Genomic DNA, 20,188 nt, shown 5'->3' on the forward strand with positions numbered 1-20,188 from the left:
ACAGCACAGCTTCAGTCTTAATTGAAGACTTTCTTCAAGCCTCCAGCGACTTCATCGCCCGGTTGGACATAGTAGCATGGGCTGAACGATACGCTACCACGAGTCGATGGCAACGATCACGTAGGAATCCATTTCGCCTCGAGAAGTATCCGGTTTCAGTCTGGCACAACGAGTGCTCATATTGCGTTTAGTATTTATTTATGTATCGTTAGACGCAGGTTCTATCGGCGGCGGCGGCGGCGCCGCGGGCGGTGCGCGGCCCAGGGGGGCATACTTACTACGTGATTAATCCTCCCCCCGGCCCGCGAGGCGAGTGCGGTCGCGGGCGGCCGGGCGCGCCGTACTCGCGCCGGGTTTCCTCGTCCCCGCGCCTCACGGCCACTCACTACGCACGGGGCTCCGCGTAGTGCCGCTGCCAGTCGCGCTGCGACCCGCGCTGCCGTCGCACTCCGCCCGCGCGCGCCCACCTCGTTGTGCCGTGATATCATTCATGCTAATCTCCGCCTGTCGATTTTCCTGCCGAGTGACCCGACCGCAGTGAAACTAGCGCGCGATACCGCGAGTGCCGAATGTTCTTGGACGTCATACCGTGTACTTTTCCATCGGAATCTGAGCGTATCAAACCAGTTCGGAGTGCTCAACAACGGCACCTTCCTTCGGATGAGACCTCCGGTCGGCAAGCGCTGCTTTGACCCGCGGCCTGCAATGCTGCGCCCGTGACCGTCTCACTACAGTGCCACGAAACGTAAGGATTTGTTCGTTCATTCGGCTCGCGTGTATGGGCCGCCTTCCTATTTGCATGGCGCATACGAGTGGTTTTTATTTTCGTCTAAGCGGGCGTGTGTGCGTGGGGCGCGGGTGTGTGCGGCGCCGGGCGCGCTTGTGTGTGCCAGCCGCCGCGTCCACCGAGACGGCTACTCCCTGCTGGCCCGCTTTATTTAGGTTGTTTCTGAGCGTGCCGGCAGGCAGCTCCGCCTGGCGCCCCCGCTGCCACCGCCTCACTCCCTCTCTATCGCTACCTGTCTTGTGTTGCTCTGAAGTATGTAAACAGATATATATATGTACATATAATATTACTGGTTATGGTATATATGGTATACCATTGCACAGAATAATAGGAAATTAATACTTACCGTCAATCCAAACACTTTATAGCCGTAAGAGCCGTGTGTCGCTGTTACTGATACGGCATGGTACTTACGTACCCACAAGTTGAAGGTCGAATGAACTAAGAATATTTTTCAAATAAAAAGTCGTAAGCTGTGTTTTTCAGTTCGTTTCAGTAATAATTATAGCATGAGCGCGTTTCACACTACTCAAGTAAACTGTGAATGTAGCGCCAGTGCTAGAGCCGTCGGGGACCACAGTATTATGTTATTAGCGCATTGTTGGCATTACGTAGTAGTCTTTCATTTATCTGACACTTCTATCACAACAATCACGTAAGTCATGGTTGACAATTTGCAAAGATATGAACGTTAGTTACACGATCTTTAGTAACTATATCCCATATTTAAATGAACAATATTCCGACATAACCTCCACAAAAATTTCAGCATACTATAGGCTACTATACATACGGACAAATCCTGCATTAATTACGGATATAATTCTCATAAGTGGATTTTTTAAATATTATTATGTGATGGGACGAACTTTATGTGATTGAGAATAGATAGAAAAAGATAGAGTGTGGAGAAAAATGCTGTAATTACATATAATTAGTAATACAAATACGATGTTGGTACATAGATGTAAAATTTGTACCTAAAGTCGCAGGCCGTTACGATAAACTGATGACCTTTCGTGTACACCCAGTAGTAAAAGCTTTGTAGGTTCTATCAAAGATTGAAAGCCGAAACTTGGTACACAATGTGTTCGCTTCTATGCGAAAGAACGTTACGAATATAAATTTTATATAATACATAGCCGTCTAGAACTATGGCATAGTTTACTAACAATGGAAATAGACGAAACTCTACCATGTAGTTGCCTACTAAGTAAGGATATAATTCACGCTATTGTTTGCCCAATTAATGTATAGATAATTGTAAAGAATTAGTTATAAAGCGGAATGCAGGTAGGAAGTTACAAAAAACAAGAAATGTGTGGAAACAATAATTCAATTGAGGTATTGTTAATGAATTATTAATAGTACTAAACAATAATAGCCTGCAATAAATTGACGCCCAAAAGTTAAATGTCACTAGGCAATTATTCCGCCTAATTTCAAAGTAAAACGACATTTTTATAAGTTCCTTTAAAATAAATGGGAAATAACCGTCGAATTAGCACAATTGCTCTCTTTTGGTACTCTTTTGATTCGATACTCGGTGTATACATGGTATAGTAGGACTATTTTTAACTTAACCTATATTCTTACATTTATACGTGACATGTACGCAGCATAGCATTCTTATCTGTGGCCATAGGTCAAACGAACGCATGGTTCCTTTACAAATATCGCCACCACATATTCTTTTTTGACTTTTGCAAAGTCCGAGTAAGGAGAAGCCGGTGTACAAAACTTTGGATTTATAATAATTATAGGACTGCGTTGTAACTTTATTGTAATTCGCACACAAGCGTGATGACTGAAATGATAGCGTATTCAATCATTATATTTGCTAGATCGAACATTGGGTATCAAATTAACCTGATTTAATATAATGTACTGAAGTGGTATGGCAAATTATATGTAAGCCTCCCCATTGTTTATACGACAACGGCTAGCAATAAGGAAACAGCAACATATGGGCTTCAGATAAGCGAATAGGCAAAAATTATTGACCAACCTTTAACTTATAATTAATTAAAGAGAGAAAATGATTACGTTGTCTAGATGAATTAATAACTGTTTTCTTTCCGCGTGTTCAGGCTAATTGAGGGTAATGATTGAGATAAAACAAAAAGAAAACAAGTGACGTTAAAGCAGGGAATAGTGGTATAAAAAGGAAAGATTACATGTTATCATTACATGAATAAGTTAATAAGCGATCATAGTTATCCCTTGACATTGTATTTCCAATTGTAATATTGTGACATTGATAACATGAAATAAACGATTATATTCTATTCTATTCTATTTTATAAACAAGCAATAGATGTAGCGAATCGTAGCAGTCGATACAAATATCTTTTGTATATATTTTATATAGTAGATTTTTTAAGTTGAATTTTTTATTTAAATTCTAAATTTAAATGTAATTGTTTTTGGCTTAGATTCTAAATTTAAATGTGATTGTTTTGGCGCCTTCTCTTTACTATTGTTTCTCTTTTTGGATTGATAGGTGTACGAATAAATTAATAAATTGCAAGTGCATTTACTTTGGTCTTGCTCACTCTTTGTTAGCACCCACCCGAACCCATTGATACAGTCCGCTACAATATCAATGTAATAAAATTACAAGTTAACATAGAAAACTTTCAGATGTAGAGTGACCCCTGTCCGTTTCATGATGTATAATGTTCCCCTTTTCGTACGGTAAATGTGCCTTTGCATACCTTCGCGTCTAGCTACATGTTAATCTGGTGTAACTAATTAGAACAAAAAATAATCATAAATAAATCAACATAGTGACGAAATTCAAGTGTACCTTTTTTAATAAGTCAGGGACATTTGCATTGTCCACGCTTCTTTTGGTATCTCGTCTGAATAACAGGTTACCAGCATCGGACATCTTGTTTTCATGTTGTTTTCTTGTAAATAATTCGTCCGGAAATTATCATTCCATTAACAATGTCACAGTTGTGGCTTTAAATTGAGGATATGTATAAAATGAAGTGCGTTACTCATAAAAGCTGCTTTAATGAGTATTCTGCGATTCTTAATATACTATTTCCAAAATCAAAGTTTACTCTAACTTGGGCCATCTTCTACGGCTTTGGTATTGTTTGTGATAACAACGTGAAATGTTGTTTACGGTAAATTAATAGATCCTAGCATTATATATAATTATAATATGTCCATACGAATATTTTACACTTTATTGCATATACGAACAAAAACGTTTAAAAACCGGTTAAAGCGCAATGATGCCCTTCATCAATAAAAATATTTTCATATTGACTTTTTATAATTTCACAATTTTTTTACAAATGTTATATTAATAATAATTTTTTTTTTGTAAAATAACTCCATTAGTTTGTTACCATTAATACAAAGATCGGACACAAATAAAAACTCGTTTTTTATGACAGAATTTGTTTTTTATGACACCAAGTGACGGAACGATTAAATGGAACCTGTGTCCACGCCGTACCGTGGTGTTGCTTTATATTATTATGGTCTATGTAATTTTGTTAAATATGTCGCACTGCTATTACAATAGAGTTGTAACACAAAATTTGTGAAATTCAAGATTATACTATTATTGAACGTAAAATTAGATTCTCTATACGTCAATATAACTTTCGTTAGAATATTGTAAACAACAATTAAAAGATATCTACTTAATTCAAAATGAAACAAACTTTACGTGAGCTAGTTCTGGCCATACAGTCCTTACTCAAAAATATGAAATTCTTTTTTCCTTTTTATTTTTAAATGTATTTGGCAAGTAGGAAATTGTTTAGATGCATTTAAATACATTTTAACCGATACATACATTTTAATGATCTTTCACGGGAAGTGAGTTATTCGTTTTTCACCGATTCTGAAAAATATACTTTTTGAGTTAATACACTATTGTATTAACAGTGCTATGTATTTTTTTGTTACATTTTCCTTTCTACACTTAGCAGAGAGTTAGGAATTAATTCTACAAAGGCTACATAATTGCCATGCTAAATGAAATAATTGTAAAGTTATCTATATAATATCTGTTAGTACAACGCGGATGACCTGTACATTAGTTTATCTAGACGTCAGACCTAGATTCGTCTGTCCAGATTAAATGTATTGATCGTTGGTATAATTGGCTAAGTGTGGCTGCGACTATTCTATTTTTATCATGTAACCAGAGGCTCCCAACATTTCGCCAATAAAAATAATGTGTAATGTAACTTGGATGTTCTAACTTTAAAGGACTAATAAGCACCATAATAGCCAATTTACTTAATAAAGCAAAATAACCCTTTTTTATTATAACATACTGTTCTTAATTAAAAACTAAACTTAAGCATGTATGAAAAGTTGAAAAAGTAAAATAGCGTCTATGTTGAGAGTTTCTGACAGGCAAATATAAATTAAATAAACTGTGACCAGATAACAAGCGGCAGTTAAAAAAAAACAAAGAGACCTATCACGTGTTGTGTCATAAATAGAATTAGTCAGATATAGCCGGTGTATGTGTGGCGAAGTATGCAATTGTCTGTGTTATCTACAGCTACCGCCTACGTAGCGATAACTTCTATCACCTGCATTAGCCACTACATCATATTATAATACACACCTTTATTATAGTTGCTCGCATCACAGACCAGTTTTCATAAAAAAATAAAATTGTGATTTCTACTAAACACTATGATACAGGCAAACATATTATGGTTTAATTTATGACGCAGTTCAAGTTATACATATGTTGAAGTTTATTATAAATTATTTTTCTTACAAAAATTTTTTTTTTAAAGTCGATTAAATATATATAATATATATACATTAATATAATAATATATATACAATAAATAATTCAAGGCCTTTGTCAGCATTATGCTCCAGCACTAACATTTAAATACTGAGATTCAGAAACAAATGTACAAAAACTATAGTTGAAAAAGAATTGTAACATGCCACCTTAAGTGCATTTATTATTTACACTCATGAATGAATATGTTTTCAAATTAATTTGTCTATTGTTTTCTATATATTTGACTCGGTTATATAGCACATTGTTTTCTAGTTGTTCTGTAATGCATTTGAATGGGAGGAAGGAAGTCGTGTTACTAGATATATTTTATACACAACGTTGTAAACAATATATAAATAAAAGCATATGTGTTGTGCGTGTTATTTCTGTCCACAACAATAGAGCGAGAGGTAAATAAACCTTTGATGATGACCATTATTTTTTTCTCTCAGAGTGGGACGCCAGTAAATTGTTTTTAAAATAAAACATGTGTTTATGATAGTGTATGCAATGTTTAATTATGAAAACTAACACGGTTTTCACACATTATAATATAAAACTAACGGGACTTACTCGCGTAGTATTTTAGTCGGAAGCGGTCCGACTAGTTTCGACCACAATCGATGGTCTTCTTGCACTCAACTCCTGAAGAAGAGTTTAATTATTAAAAAAGAACAAAAATGTTTCATGATAAAAATTTATAAAAGAACTAATCTTGTGAGGGCATTTGAATATTTTTCGCTTTAGCATCATTTAAAAAAAATAACATTAGGCGTGTTCTGTTTTGTCAAAGCCGGATATTGTGGAGTATTTTGAGAAAAGCGGGACACGAAGCTTAAAAGCGGGACTGTCCCGCTCAAACCGGTCACATTCTGTATGTTGTTAAGAAGTTGGAATTACACCGCAGACAATTGACACGTTTATTAGTATAGTTACAAGGTTAATTATAAGTTGATTTTGAGGCGTAACATTTCATCTTTTCGTACAGACAAATGTAATAGCTGAACTGAGTTTGTATGGAAATAGAATGTCAGAACTTAAACCGTCGTAGCTCATGTATTTGTGGTATTCATGTTTAAGGTCAACAGCTAATGTTGGAAAATATTAAACAACCCTGCATACATCGTAGTAGACAATGTATTTACGTGGGCACTTGATTTTATGTATCTGATTCATTCATCGAAATATAAAAAACAAATTATTATATTCGCTGCTTTTCAAGAATAATGGCCTAGTCCAAATTGGTTCTTTTTTGACCTATTACTGACATTTGTTCGAAACACGCTAAATTTTATTGTGAATGTGACAGCGATCTTATTGGTTAACCAATAATGAAATAATCATATGCCAAAGTCGGGATAGTCTACGATATGTCAATATTTTGGTACAGACACGTCTCAGTTTTTTAGACCATCTTCAAGATGAATCAGATGCTTTTGAGATAGGCCACTATTTTTGACCTATTACTGACATTTGTTCGGAACATGCTAAATTTTATTGTGAATATGACAGCGAGCTCATCATTGGTTAACCAATGATGAAATACCCATATACCAAAGTCGGGATAGTTTAAGATATGTCAATATTTTGGGGCAGACACGTTTCAGTTTTTTAGACCATCATTCTGAGGAATTAGATGCTTTTGAGATAGGCCACTATACTAGAAAACCATCTATATGTACATTTACACGATGTAAATAGTTTTGTATAGCAGGTATGCTATGTTAAGGCCGCAGCGAGACTTCTACGAACTAAAACTTATTAAGTTTATAGAGTTGTACGATAAACGTTTTACTGAAGAGGAATGATGACGTGCAGTAATTTGAATCCGTTTATACATTGAACTGGTCAGAAGATGATGCTTGGAAAGCGAGTGAATAATATTCTCACGATCTCATCGATATCTGGTTCCATATCTCAACATTCAAACGAGATTTTATTACAAAAACATATTACGGATACATTGCTCATTTACTGAGAATTGTATATTTCGAAACTTAAAACAAGTCAGTAATCAGACATAGCTCGATTTATTGCAATGCTAAGTAGAATAAGTTGGCAACAGTTTCCTATTACTGATACTTGCAGTGGATCATTTTACATTGTAAATAATTAGAATAAAAACATACTTAGCACGCTACTTAAAGTAACGTGTAAAGTGTTGAGGAAGCGTAATTATTTATACATTTTATTAACTAACAGTATTTCAAAATAATAAGTAAAAAATAGGGTTAAAACAGGCCAAACTCTAGACCGTGGTATCCTAATGGTTTGACCTCCAACCTCTTAAGAAAAGGGTCATGGGTTGGAATGAGGTTTGAACCTCTTGAGCTTTTCGGAACTTAAGAGCGAATTTAGTTTGAAATTTACCACGAGATTTTCGGTTAAGGAAAACATCGTACTAAAACCTGCACACGTCTGTAAAGTAAGAAAGAAAGAAAACTGTTTATTACACAAGCACAGACACGCATATAAACAAAACAACAGAGGAACAATAATAGCAATAAAAATTCAAAATTAATGTTTTAGGCCTTGGGAGAGGCGAGAGTCTAAAATAGATAAATAATAATAATAAATTAAATAAAAGAATTAAAACAACTGATATAATAATGCAGTGCTAATTCACCGTCATGCGTATCGTGGCTGGTGCAATCGGGACTTGCTCAGCTTAAGCCACAAACGGCTTTTTTTAAACCGATTCGTGGCGCTGATTTACAGTCCAGGGCGAGTGAGTCACTGACAACAATAAAGAACTCAATAATCAATAAATATACAGATAAGAAAACCGACATAATAGGTAGTGTACATACAACTACATACACATGTGTAATACTTATAATGTGTAAATAACAGTATATCAAAAAAATAAACTTAAATCCTAATATTTTTATACAAATTTAATATTATGAAATGTATAATTTTGTGAAGTGTCGCGTCCACGCTGACGATAATAGGATAAGCAATTTAATGTGAGTGCAAAGTTTCCCATCGAGCCCGCGTGGAAATTACTGCCCAAGTAAAGTAAAATAGAGGTATTTTGAGAGTAGAGCTGTGCCCTGCAGTGGGACTATGTATAGGCTAACTTATTCTGTTAGACGTAAAACATCCAACTACAACTATATCACCTATAGTTCCCTAAAATACACAAGCACTAAATACGAACAAAAAAAGAAACACACAAAAATAATAGAACCCAATGCCTGCGTCACTAGAGTCATACATATATTATTCAATAAAACGGAATAAAATCTCTGTGAGTATACGCTTTAGAGCATTCACATTACAATTGAATATGTCCACATTCAATCGTTATTACTCAGCACAATGTCCATATTCTTGCTAACTCTACAAATAAAGATAAGAACTCGATATCTACAAATAAAATTATATCGATTAAATAAAATAAAGAATTATTTAAATTATTATGTAAATCACGTGTATTTGTGTTTTCAAACAAACCGACGTGTCAGGCCCTATACAATTTCCATGGTCACGGATGGCCAGTTATATCTAATGTTAATGCAAACCACCCTATACCGAGTTACAAAACTTATTAATTGAAATACCTTATTTTAAATTTACCGAAGAACATTCCAATTGTTTTGTAAAATATTTTATTTTATCAATATGAATCTTCATTAAATTAAATTATGAAAATGAAATTCGAAAGTAGCAGAGATTGGGACTTTTCATTAGAGGAAATACTGAATCCCAAAGTGGTGGTACGGAGAAACCACCTACCCTGTTACTATTAGGTTTATCTTTCAATGGCCTCGCGCAACATCCTTGGTAAAAATGGTAGGATTTCTTTTGAAAGGACCCGGGGTTTGTAGGACTTAATTGAATGTGTAGGTTTAACCCTGACATGTTCGCAACTGAAGATTTTTTTATGCGACGGTTATATATTGCGTATGTTTTATCATTTTCATAAATCATCTATCGTTCTATTACAATAATTTGTTACCCTAGCACTACAGTAGATGGTGTTGTTATAATTTTTTTCATATAATAATGAAAATCACTTTACCACTGTTGTACAGATGTCATGGACAGTAACTATGAAAATTTATAAATACGTAAACTAGCCATGAACTCCACAGTCAAACTGCTAAACAAAATTCATCTAGAAACAATTGTAAACCCGTAGATTAGCATATAAATAGCATAACCACAAACATACATTGTAGTGTCGTAAACAATGAATTTGTTAAGGGCGGTGTTTGTCAACATTCCTGTTTGCTCTATCGCCTTCGTCACATTGCCTTATGGGTTAATGCAGTCAACAATAAACAAACTTTGTTATTTATATTGCAAGTGCATCCATTCATAGTCCATCGGGGCAACCATGTTATTGAGAAATTGTGTAAATTGCGTCTTCAAAGCGTCTTCATCAACAAAGAGTCATAACACAAGGCAACAGTTTTTCAAAAAGGTTCTGTGTCTGGTTTGATAATATTGATTCTGTTTAACGAGCAGCAAGCATGTATAAAAGAGTTACCTCTGGAGCTTCGTTTTTGTGGCTGTCATAATGATATTTTGATGGAAATATACTGTTGATTTGAAATATAATGTCTTCTTGTCTTTGAATCAAGAGAAAGAAATTTGTGCGTTTCCTTAAAAGTCTTTACAACCTCGAATGGGTTTGATTGCTTCCACATAACAGTGAAAGTGTTGTATTAATCATTTTGGAAAAAGTATATAGGTAGTAAAATTGAGAATATACACTGATTAGTATACGGTGTGAAAACACAATGCCTAAAAATTTTCACGATAGAAAAAAAATCACAAACTTACCTCGTAATTGTACAAAAAACCACTGTATGCAATAGGTACCAATGATTTTCTTTTATATCAACCGAACTAAATGGAACACTTATACAATATGATATACATTATCATTTTTAAATTAAAAAAAATAATAATAAAGGAATAAAGCTAGTGTCCCTGCTGTTCGACCAAGCAAAATGAACCGTATTAATACGGAAAAAAATTGTATTCGAGCTGAGGTAGTATCGACTCTTGATCGTACGTAAATTTCAACTTTGCACAAAAGCAAAGTTCTTACAGGCGAATAAAGTTTTTCATGTTTATATTATTAGAACCAACCAGAAAATGATATTGATTACATGGTGATTATTGACAATTATTAAATTTTGATCAATGGGAAGTAACACTGATCTAAAAAGTATTGAAATATCATAAAAGCTTAAAAGCTTACTTCAAAATATAAAAGATCTAATGTGGTTGCTTTCATTGGAAATACCACAATCACTGAATAACAGAGTTGCCCCCATTTGTTGTTTTCAGTACCCTTGTAATCATAATGTGATAATTGTATTTTGCTTCGTTTGACTTAACAATATAAAAGATACATCCTATAGATTAAATGGAATAGTTATTTTTATCCAAACAAGTCAAAGCTCCATCTTCAAATTCGTCACTTATTACTAAGTCTTAGGAGTCAATTAACTTCAAGTAAGAAAGCCGAACGAGAAATTCTTATTATTCTTATTATGAATACAAATATGTTATTCAGTGTGTCCTATAATATGGACTAACTACCCTTGACATTATTATGATAAGGTAGTAACAAGGTATAAACCGTATTACGCCATACATTGTATCAGATATTTAGTTACATACATAAATATAAATATATTTACACCTTTGTTCCAATTTCCAGCGCACCTCCATCGCTTGTTTTAAGGACTATTCACATTAGTGCCACGTCTCGTACGTGGTACGCTCGGATTGGAAATGCTGCGTACATTTTACATGAAGTGATTCACATTACAATGTGCCGCATCCGCGGCACGGACGAGAGACGCTCGAGCTGCTTCCGAGCTCGTCCGAGCCTAGGATGCGGCCCCGGCCCGCCTCGGCTCATTGTAATGTGAACAATCTCCAGTGCGTCGTAAGCGCCCCGTCTTTCTTTTTTTAAGATTGTGCGGCACGTACGAAGCTCGGATGCCTCGAACACGGCTCGCGCCCGGCACGGTCTAATGTGAATCATCCTTTATTCGCAAATTCTCATCTGTCGTTTGAAACGTTCTATTTTCTTATTTTATATAATCAAATCATTTACAGTTGTCAATACAGTTAGTAAATGGGATTACTACAACAAGTAATAATTTACTGTAAAGTTAATTCCAGGCATTACAAATAGGAAAAGCACTTTAGATTCGTTAGTAACGAAATGTATTTAATATTTTGTATTATAAAGTCAAATAAACATTATTCATAATAAGATTATGTGGTAATTTATTTGTTAAGTTATTTGTGGAAAATGAATTTATCTTTATTTATTTAACAAGCATGTTCATATGTAGTATTTTTTTATTAACTTATTTGTGGACAAATTCAATGTAGAGCACTGTTGTTTCTACAGTTTATTAGGCACAGCAACGCATAATAAAATTGTACAACGTAAGGCAGCGAATATGTAACACTCGTGCAAAGAAAATAAATTATAAAATAATAATAATATAATTAGCATCGTCAGAAAGTTCACGCAGATGCAAGAGGACGAAGTAGGATCTTATTACACATCCACCACATACTCATAGATACATGGTCAGTAAATGTGGTTCAAACCAGCTAACAAGCTGAGAAGAATAAAATAAATAATAATAATAATAACAATAACACACTCATAGCCCCGTACTAGGGATACCCTGTATCGCGCGTACCATAGACACACACATAGACAACCACAAATTACATCCAAACTCACGAGAAAAATAAATGTAGGCCATAAAAATATTTCTCCTAGCACAGGAATCGAACCCGGGACCTCAATCAACAGTCCAGCATGATAACCGTTCGGCCTCAGAGGCAGTTCGCAACATCTCTATTGCAGATGGAGTTACAAAAATTGGAGAGGATGTAGGTTATATTTTTCTAAGCAATAAACGTTTTTGACGTAATTCCACTTGTGCCATTTTCCCATGAGGGGTGCGAAGTGGGTATTTTATGTAACTGAACACATTATGGATATTTTGAACGAGCAAATAAATTTTGTTACGTAGGCAAAGAATGTTGTTTTAAAATTAGTAACCGATTGTGAAATTTAACTTGTATTGACTCAAATTATTTATTTATTTATTTATTTCCTTAACAAAATAGATTGTGTTGAAAAAAAGAAAAATACAATTACAATTAAAAACTTACATCTACTAGAAAATAATATTAAGATACCGAACATAATTTAATATATTGACAAGTCATTAAGGCAAAATTATTATAATAATAATACAAAAATAATAACAATGTCAAATTAGATACTCTTATCACGTTTAAATATAAATAAAAAAATGACAAATCGTTTTGAATAATAGTTTCATTTCCAACACAATTTTGAATTTCATGAATAAAGATGAACATGCTTTTGCATACTTTTATTGTTGTAAGAAGAAGGGTTTCCTTGTATAATGATTACAAGAATGTTGACATTACCGAACGAACGGCCTCTTCACGGAACATGGGTATTGTTAGAGAACCTTACTTTTACTGAATTAATAATAACAATAAGAATACATTTATTGCATAACTATAGGTAATTACATAAGGTCTTAAAATATTACGTTGGTTTGTACTCAATGGAGTACCAATTCAGGTGTACAATATTATTGAAATGTCACAGATTAAAATGAAATTGCGTTACAATATGAAAGAAAAGAACTAAAAACAAATTTTAATAAACATGCACATCCCTAGTCAACAAATTTGTCCTTGTTGTCGAAAAAGTCTTGTACACTATAATAAAGTTTTTACTCTATAATAAACCATTTACTGAGAGCATTTTTAAATATTACGTAGTCTAATTTTTAAATTAATTCGGAATGCTGTTGTGTATATTTACCGGCATTATGTAAAAATTCTTGTGGTAAAATGTTGAGGTGTGATTGACCAAGTAAACCATTTTATGCCAATAATATAAGATTTCCGAAATAATAAAATGTCAGACAACTCTACACCTAATTACTTTTTTTATTTTTTTATAATATCAAGAGACGGGACGAACAAGTCGTGCGCCCGATAGTAAGCTACACGCCTGTCCATAACAGTTGCAGTGCCACTCAGACCTTTAAATCGCAAAAATCTGAGGGGTACTGCCACTGCGCTCGTCACCCTGACACATAGGTTGACAAGTACCATGTGCCTGTGATTTCACCAGCACCCTTACCCTTCAAAACCGGAACACAGTAATGCTGACATTACTGCTTGGCGGCAGAAATAGGTAAGGTGGCAGTACTTCTTTGGGCGAACTCTTTCACAAGGAGCTCTACTGCTACTAAATTTACTTATTTCATTTAATTACTTGGTCCCAAATTAGGGAAACCCTGTACTGCGAGTACGAGAGAAACGGAATTCATTTTCGGGGCACTACCACTATTTAACGATTTATTTAATTTATTTATTAAGGCTTACCAACTAAATACATACAGATACGTTAAATATAAAAACTACAGTATTATACATAAAGGTATTATTTCGAAACCATGAGAGTATGACCGACCAGTCTGTTTATACATTTATAACTTTCTTAACAAAAAACTAAACCAAATTTGCGTCCTTTTTTTATAATACCAAGTGAAGGTACGAGCAAGTCGTACGCCTGGGGGTAAGCGACCTGCCCATAACAGTTGCAGTGCCACGCAGAGCTATATATCACAAAGATCTGAGGGGCACTGCCACTGCGCCCGTCAACCTGCGATATAATTGTCCCATGTGCCTGTAAATTCGATATAAACTTATTTACCTACTACCACTCCGTACAGCACGGCGTTGTCGGCACACCCGTAAAAGTGTGCGTAAGTGGTAGTTTTATCCATCACTTCCTTAAACTATTTATTCTCTGGTTTAACATGCATAGTGACGTTGTAAGAGCAAATTAATGAAATGTATGTGTAAATAATATAATCATTACGTACACTTACGATTTTGTTGATTAAATACTAAAAGAACCGTAAATTACAATAGTGAAGTTAAATAAAGTCAAGTAAGTAGCTTAAGTAAAAGATTTAACGCAATAGGTGAAAAACAGTACCATAAATAATCAACACTAAATTATTTTATTTTAATAAAATAAAAATCTTTAAATATCTGTTATGAAATATCATAACAGATATTTAAAGATTTTTTAACATTATATTTAAAATTCGATATTTAAAAATCGGAATCGTCCTTAGTGAACTGCTCGCTAACAAACAGCCTTCTTACCGTTTTCCGTCAATGTGACCGTCCATATGAAGGGCGCGATGTGGTATCTAAAACTAGAGACTCTCTAATTACTTTTTTATTCTCTGGTTTAACCAACCGACCTACGAGAATCAATTACATATCTATTTTGTGAATGTAGTTGTTCTTAGATGACGCGATTGTATTATGCAGAGTGGCCCCGGGTTAGGAAATATTTACAAACTTTGTGTAAACTTCTCGAGTGAGAAAAAGAAAGTTTTCCAAATAAGTTCATGTCAAATAACTACCATTTCGTATTAGCAAGTAAATATTTTATAAGAGCCGTAAGAGATAGTCTTTTCATTTTGACGAAGTTGGTTTTAAATACGCAAATCAGATACGATAATAACGATTAGTAATTAATGGATAAAAAAATTTCCTCTGCAAAGGATGTAATTAAAAAGAGAAAGTGGCATATAGATTCTTTTTTGTCTATTATCGTCCACTTGCTCAAAGTAAGGCCAATACAATTGGTTAACTTGTTGGTTGGTTAAAAGAAAACTGATTAGATCCGGCTGGACTCAAACAAGCGCCTTCACCATACCGTGGCTAACGCTCTCCCAAATGAACTACGGAACGAACTAGCAGACCTTACGAATTTTTCCATGTATTTGTTGCAATTTTTTGTTTTTGAAAGACTTATTTGCCGTAGCGCCATCTATGAATAGCATGGTAGTAAAACATCGTAATGTTCAATAAACATGATATTATAATTATAAATAAAATAACACGAGGTTATCCGATAGAGAACTAAGGTCGTCGACATAGCTGGTAGAATAAGCAAGCTGAAGTGGCAGTGGGCTGGCCATGTCTGTCGAAGAACCGATAACCGATGGGGGAAGCAAGTTCTTGAGTGGATACCACGGCTTGGAAAACGTAGTGTAGAGCGCCCTATGGCCACATGGAGTGACGATTTGCGAAGGGCTGCTGGCAGTAGGTGGATGCAACGAGCTGAGGACCTAGCGAAATGGCGCGCATAGGGAGAGGCCTATGTCCAGCAGTGGACTACGATAGGCTGTTGATGATGATGATAATATTATAATTAGGGCGATTATCGAGATATAAATAAATTAAAGTCGCGGTTGCCAGCCCGTTACACTATGCCGTACCACAAATTAAAAGACCTGCTTTTTAATGTAGAATATGCAGGTAACGATATTTTAAACCGCAAAATATTGCCGTTAATGAACACTGGTTCAATTTGCTCGTAATTTATCGGTAAAGCAAAAAAATACTAGGATTAAGTAACTGGTTACATTCACGGCTCGGTCTAATCAATGGACGACGCGGCTGCGCCGGCGCATTACGTCATAGCTTTCGCGACTATACTGCACCTTGCGAAATGCACAACGCTTATGCAATAAAACGATACGCAAATAAGCTCCGAAAACCTTATTCAATTCATTATATTTGCTTGAAATAATTTTTAAACACCTTATTATCTATTTATATTATAACTTTTACGTCGTAGGAAATGAATAGAAAATTATCAGTAGGGTCATTTTCATGTTAGTTTTATGTACTTAATTTCGGTGGTATTTTTTATGACGAGTATTTTTAATATTCAAGTATGTTGTCGTGATAAATCAAATGACGTTTCAAATCGTATATTAAATAATACTTCATGATAATATTCTACAATATTTTAATAATGAAAATTGCCATCGAAATTAGGTAGAGAAAACTAACCTGAAAATTACCCAGCACACACGGAAAACCAATGTTTTTTTCTTCTTTCTACACTCTCTACTTTTCAGAAATGATAACAGTCTTGCAAATGATAAGTTAAATTTACTATTAAACTGCATTAACGCTGCACAATAAGGGCTTGGCTTTATATAAGTGTAATTACTCACATGCCCCTCTATTGTACAATAATAATATTACGCAAGCATTCGAACACGCTACAGCACTCCCCATTTATAACATAAACAAAGATATAAAATCTTATCAATCACACTGCTATCTCGCTTTGAGCATTATCTATCAACATAATAAGTATTTTTATCAAGAAACCTATTACAGATCTCACACAATCATTCATCATTTCTACATTTCATTTACTATGAACACATTCACATGTTGATAATAACACATATTGATAAATTAAAGATGATAAACACCTTTACATGCGTAAAGACTTGAAGACAGCAATTGGTATAGCGCGATTAGATAATAACAAAATCCTTATCGATTATTTTGTCAGTACGGTACCTTGAGAGACATTGTTTTTTGTGGATTAAAGTATTATTTTAAATTCTAGTATCATACGAGTATCTACAATGCTTCATATACTAAGTTATCTAAAAATCTTTCTTGGAATTCGTACACGCAAATGGTTATGCGTTTATAGGTAATGAGTTTTTTTCTTATCGACGACTATTTTCGTGAATGTTATTTCTCATTACAGCAAAAAACAATTAGATAATGTACACATCGCTTTACTTTTGTATTCGCGAATGATGTATGTACATGTTGAAAATTTAGTATTGACACCAATTTTGGTATTGCCAGTAGAAGAAACTGGTAGGTAAAAATTTCTCAATAACGCCAGGTGTAATTAAATCAAACGTTACACCTTTAGGCACATTGTAGGTAGTTTCTACACGGTGCATAATTGCATTAAAAGATAAAACTTGAGCGTTGGCAGTATAATATCTTTCCTCCACGGATACAACATTCATTAGCATTTCATCGACATTCTCAGTATGCCAGTACCAGGAAAGTTAGCAACTAAACGTCTATCTCGGTGGAGTGCATTATGCAAGGCAAGCATCTAGCGTCGTATATTGCTAAATAGCTTGTTACTACGTACGCTTACATTTGAAACTACAAACATATTGCATAATACTGACAACTATCGATTAAACTTTAGAATACGCTACTTATATAATGTTTATTATACAGAATACACATTCACTGGAAAATAAGCGACCTTTGACTGGATTTATATTAATTGACCTTTGACCTTTTTGTGTTTCGTCATCAACGCTTCGAAAACCCAGGTTACACGTATTATCTAAGTTGTAATTGGAAAATAACTAGATAAATCGTGAATGACTTAAGACGAATACGTTCTTGTAAAATAAACATAATTATAAGCGATAAACTAGATTAAAGAATTTGATAAACATATAATATAAGAAATAAAATACGTTTTCGAACATTCTCGACTAGTTTTCTATTTCGATATCTGGAACTAAATCTTGTAAATATTTATAAACGTAACTGTATTGCCACATTTATGCATATTAGAAATAGAATGAAAAAACCTCTGGGAAGAAGGTAAACGATATTTTACGTCCTGGTGCTTCAAAAACCTCTAATCGGACAGTTCGTCCTTTCTTTAACAAATAAATAATGTAATTACAACTTTTCTCTTTTGAAATGGGTATTACACAAAATGTAAGAAAAAAAAAAATATTTACGACGAGGTAAAAAAAGCTGAATTTGTAGATAAATAAACAATAATATAAATATTGTTATACTGTTTAACGCTTGACTTTTGTTATTGCAATGAATCAGTAAGTAGCAATTTGGTTTACGTTTTGTTGAAACTATCATTCACTGCACTATGTGACAATATTACTGTTTTTATTGTGAAAAGTGGTATCTGTTGCATGACACTGCATTAAAGATGTAACAAAACCGTAAGAGGTTTACAAATGCCAATATTAGCGACCTAAGGCATACCACAGCGTTTAGTTAAACTAAAGAATATACTGCGAATCGATACACGTTTTTAATTTGCATTCTAAATAAAGAAGTAAAGCAATACACATAAAAACAAGCGATAGTTCACGTAAGAAGTCAAACTTTATATCTAATTACGTAGTTCAAACTTGCCAGCTGTTATATCCATGGTTGACGGTTCCACGATGTGTTAGCGATAGGCGATAGCAGCGACCTTGCCTTGCCCGAGTGGCGGCTACCGAGCACGTGGCACGTGTAACCGCACTCTGACGTCACCACGCGCAACGCCGTTCAAGTTCAATGTTGCCTATTAATTTTACCGTGCCTTACCACCAACAAGCACTGGTGCCGATAAATAATGCCTTTACTTTACACAAGAGTAAGATCCATCGCATGGCAGCTGATTTTTTGCTTCTTCCATGAAATAACGTCCAGTACTCTCATACTACCCAGTTAAGAATGGTTAAGTGAGGTATTATTTCAAATAAACTTATGTAGTGTTATGTAACACGTATGCAGGTTTGCGAGAAAGTGGAATATTTTTCCTTCACACGGGTTTTTTTGTTTACGGTCAACTCAACAACTGAAATGGATTTGTGGTAGAGAGTAGACTGTTTACTTTGAAGAATTCTATATTTCACGTTTAAACTACCATTTTCTACTATGTTTATGGACAACGTTGATTTTATACTAAAGTGAACATGAAGAAGAGACAAAAATACAGCAAATAGAAATAGTTTTTTGGCGACAATATAGCGGTGTCTCTCTGTGATTTTATTCTGTTGAAAGTTTTTATCGCATTGTTGTTATTCATAGTAATTTAGCAGATTTCACACGCGCATTCATTACCTACCTTGATTTTTGTAGCGGGAGTATAAGAAAAGAAACCTTATTTTCGTTTGCTTTTATTTAAGACTTAATATTGGAATTTGTAGTCTGCTGACTACCACTGAAAGATAGAAGAAATATTGTATAACCAAAAGGTCTGATTGATATTACGCAAAGGTTGGTTTTAATTCAACAGCGTGATCAGGATCGAATATGTTCTTTAGAAGAAGGTTCGCTGGATGGATCTCTCTCGAGATTCACTTGAGCCACATCTAGTGCTACTTTCATGTTTTCACAAACAGAAAAAACCCTAGAGAGAGATTCTGATTTGGGACGACTAAACTTAGTTCAATTTAACCCCACCAAAACAGAAGTTTGCACGTTCACCGCTAAAAAGACTCCATTTGCTGCAAACCTTCAGACTCGAGACTAAGTCACAAGTCCGTTTCCGCATGGACTACTATCTTTGAGCTGGAGCTCTCGGATGCCAGCTTGGATCCTTCGACGTGGTTCAATGGCTATGCTATGAGCCTCCCTATATCTGTTCTGTCGCCTGTACAATGGCCAATGTTCTGAAGAACTGTTTGACATGATTGTTTTGCCAACAGCAACATTTTATCATCGCACCGCCCGCCACCGGCAGGGAGTCTATCTTTACACTTTGAAACCGAGTCGATTTCGTACCGTTAGGTTCGTTCTCGTACTGGCAGGTTATCCCATGTACAATTAGGTAGTGGAATGAACTCCCTGTCGAGGTTTTCCATGAAAGTTTTTTTGAGGAATACAGCATGGAGTCCTTCAAAAAGGGTTTGAGAAGGATCCTTAAGGGCTGGCAAAGCACTCGTGACGCTAACCGTTGT

The 20,188-nt window shown here is 34.8% G+C and overlaps 1 protein-coding gene across 2 annotated transcripts in view; it reads left to right on the plus strand.

Moving 5' to 3' along the window:
* Positions 1–384: 384 nt before the first annotated feature.
* The window catches only part of LOC113228087 (ataxin-1-like), a 49,810-nt gene continuing 30,006 nt past the window's right edge, over positions 385–20,188 (plus strand). Inside the window, exon 1 of one of the 2 annotated variants that reach the window (XM_026461234.1) lies at positions 385–745. The gene's annotated coding sequence lies outside the window, so the exon portion shown is untranslated. The remainder of the gene's footprint in view (positions 746–20,188) is intronic. The other variant, XM_026461235.1, reaches the window with a different exon arrangement.

Source organism: Hyposmocoma kahamanoa, unplaced genomic scaffold (assembly GCF_003589595.1).
Source record: "Hyposmocoma kahamanoa isolate Upper Pololo Valley unplaced genomic scaffold, ASM358959v1 220, whole genome shotgun sequence".
In the NCBI taxonomy this organism is placed as follows: domain Eukaryota; kingdom Metazoa; phylum Arthropoda; class Insecta; order Lepidoptera; family Cosmopterigidae; genus Hyposmocoma; species Hyposmocoma kahamanoa.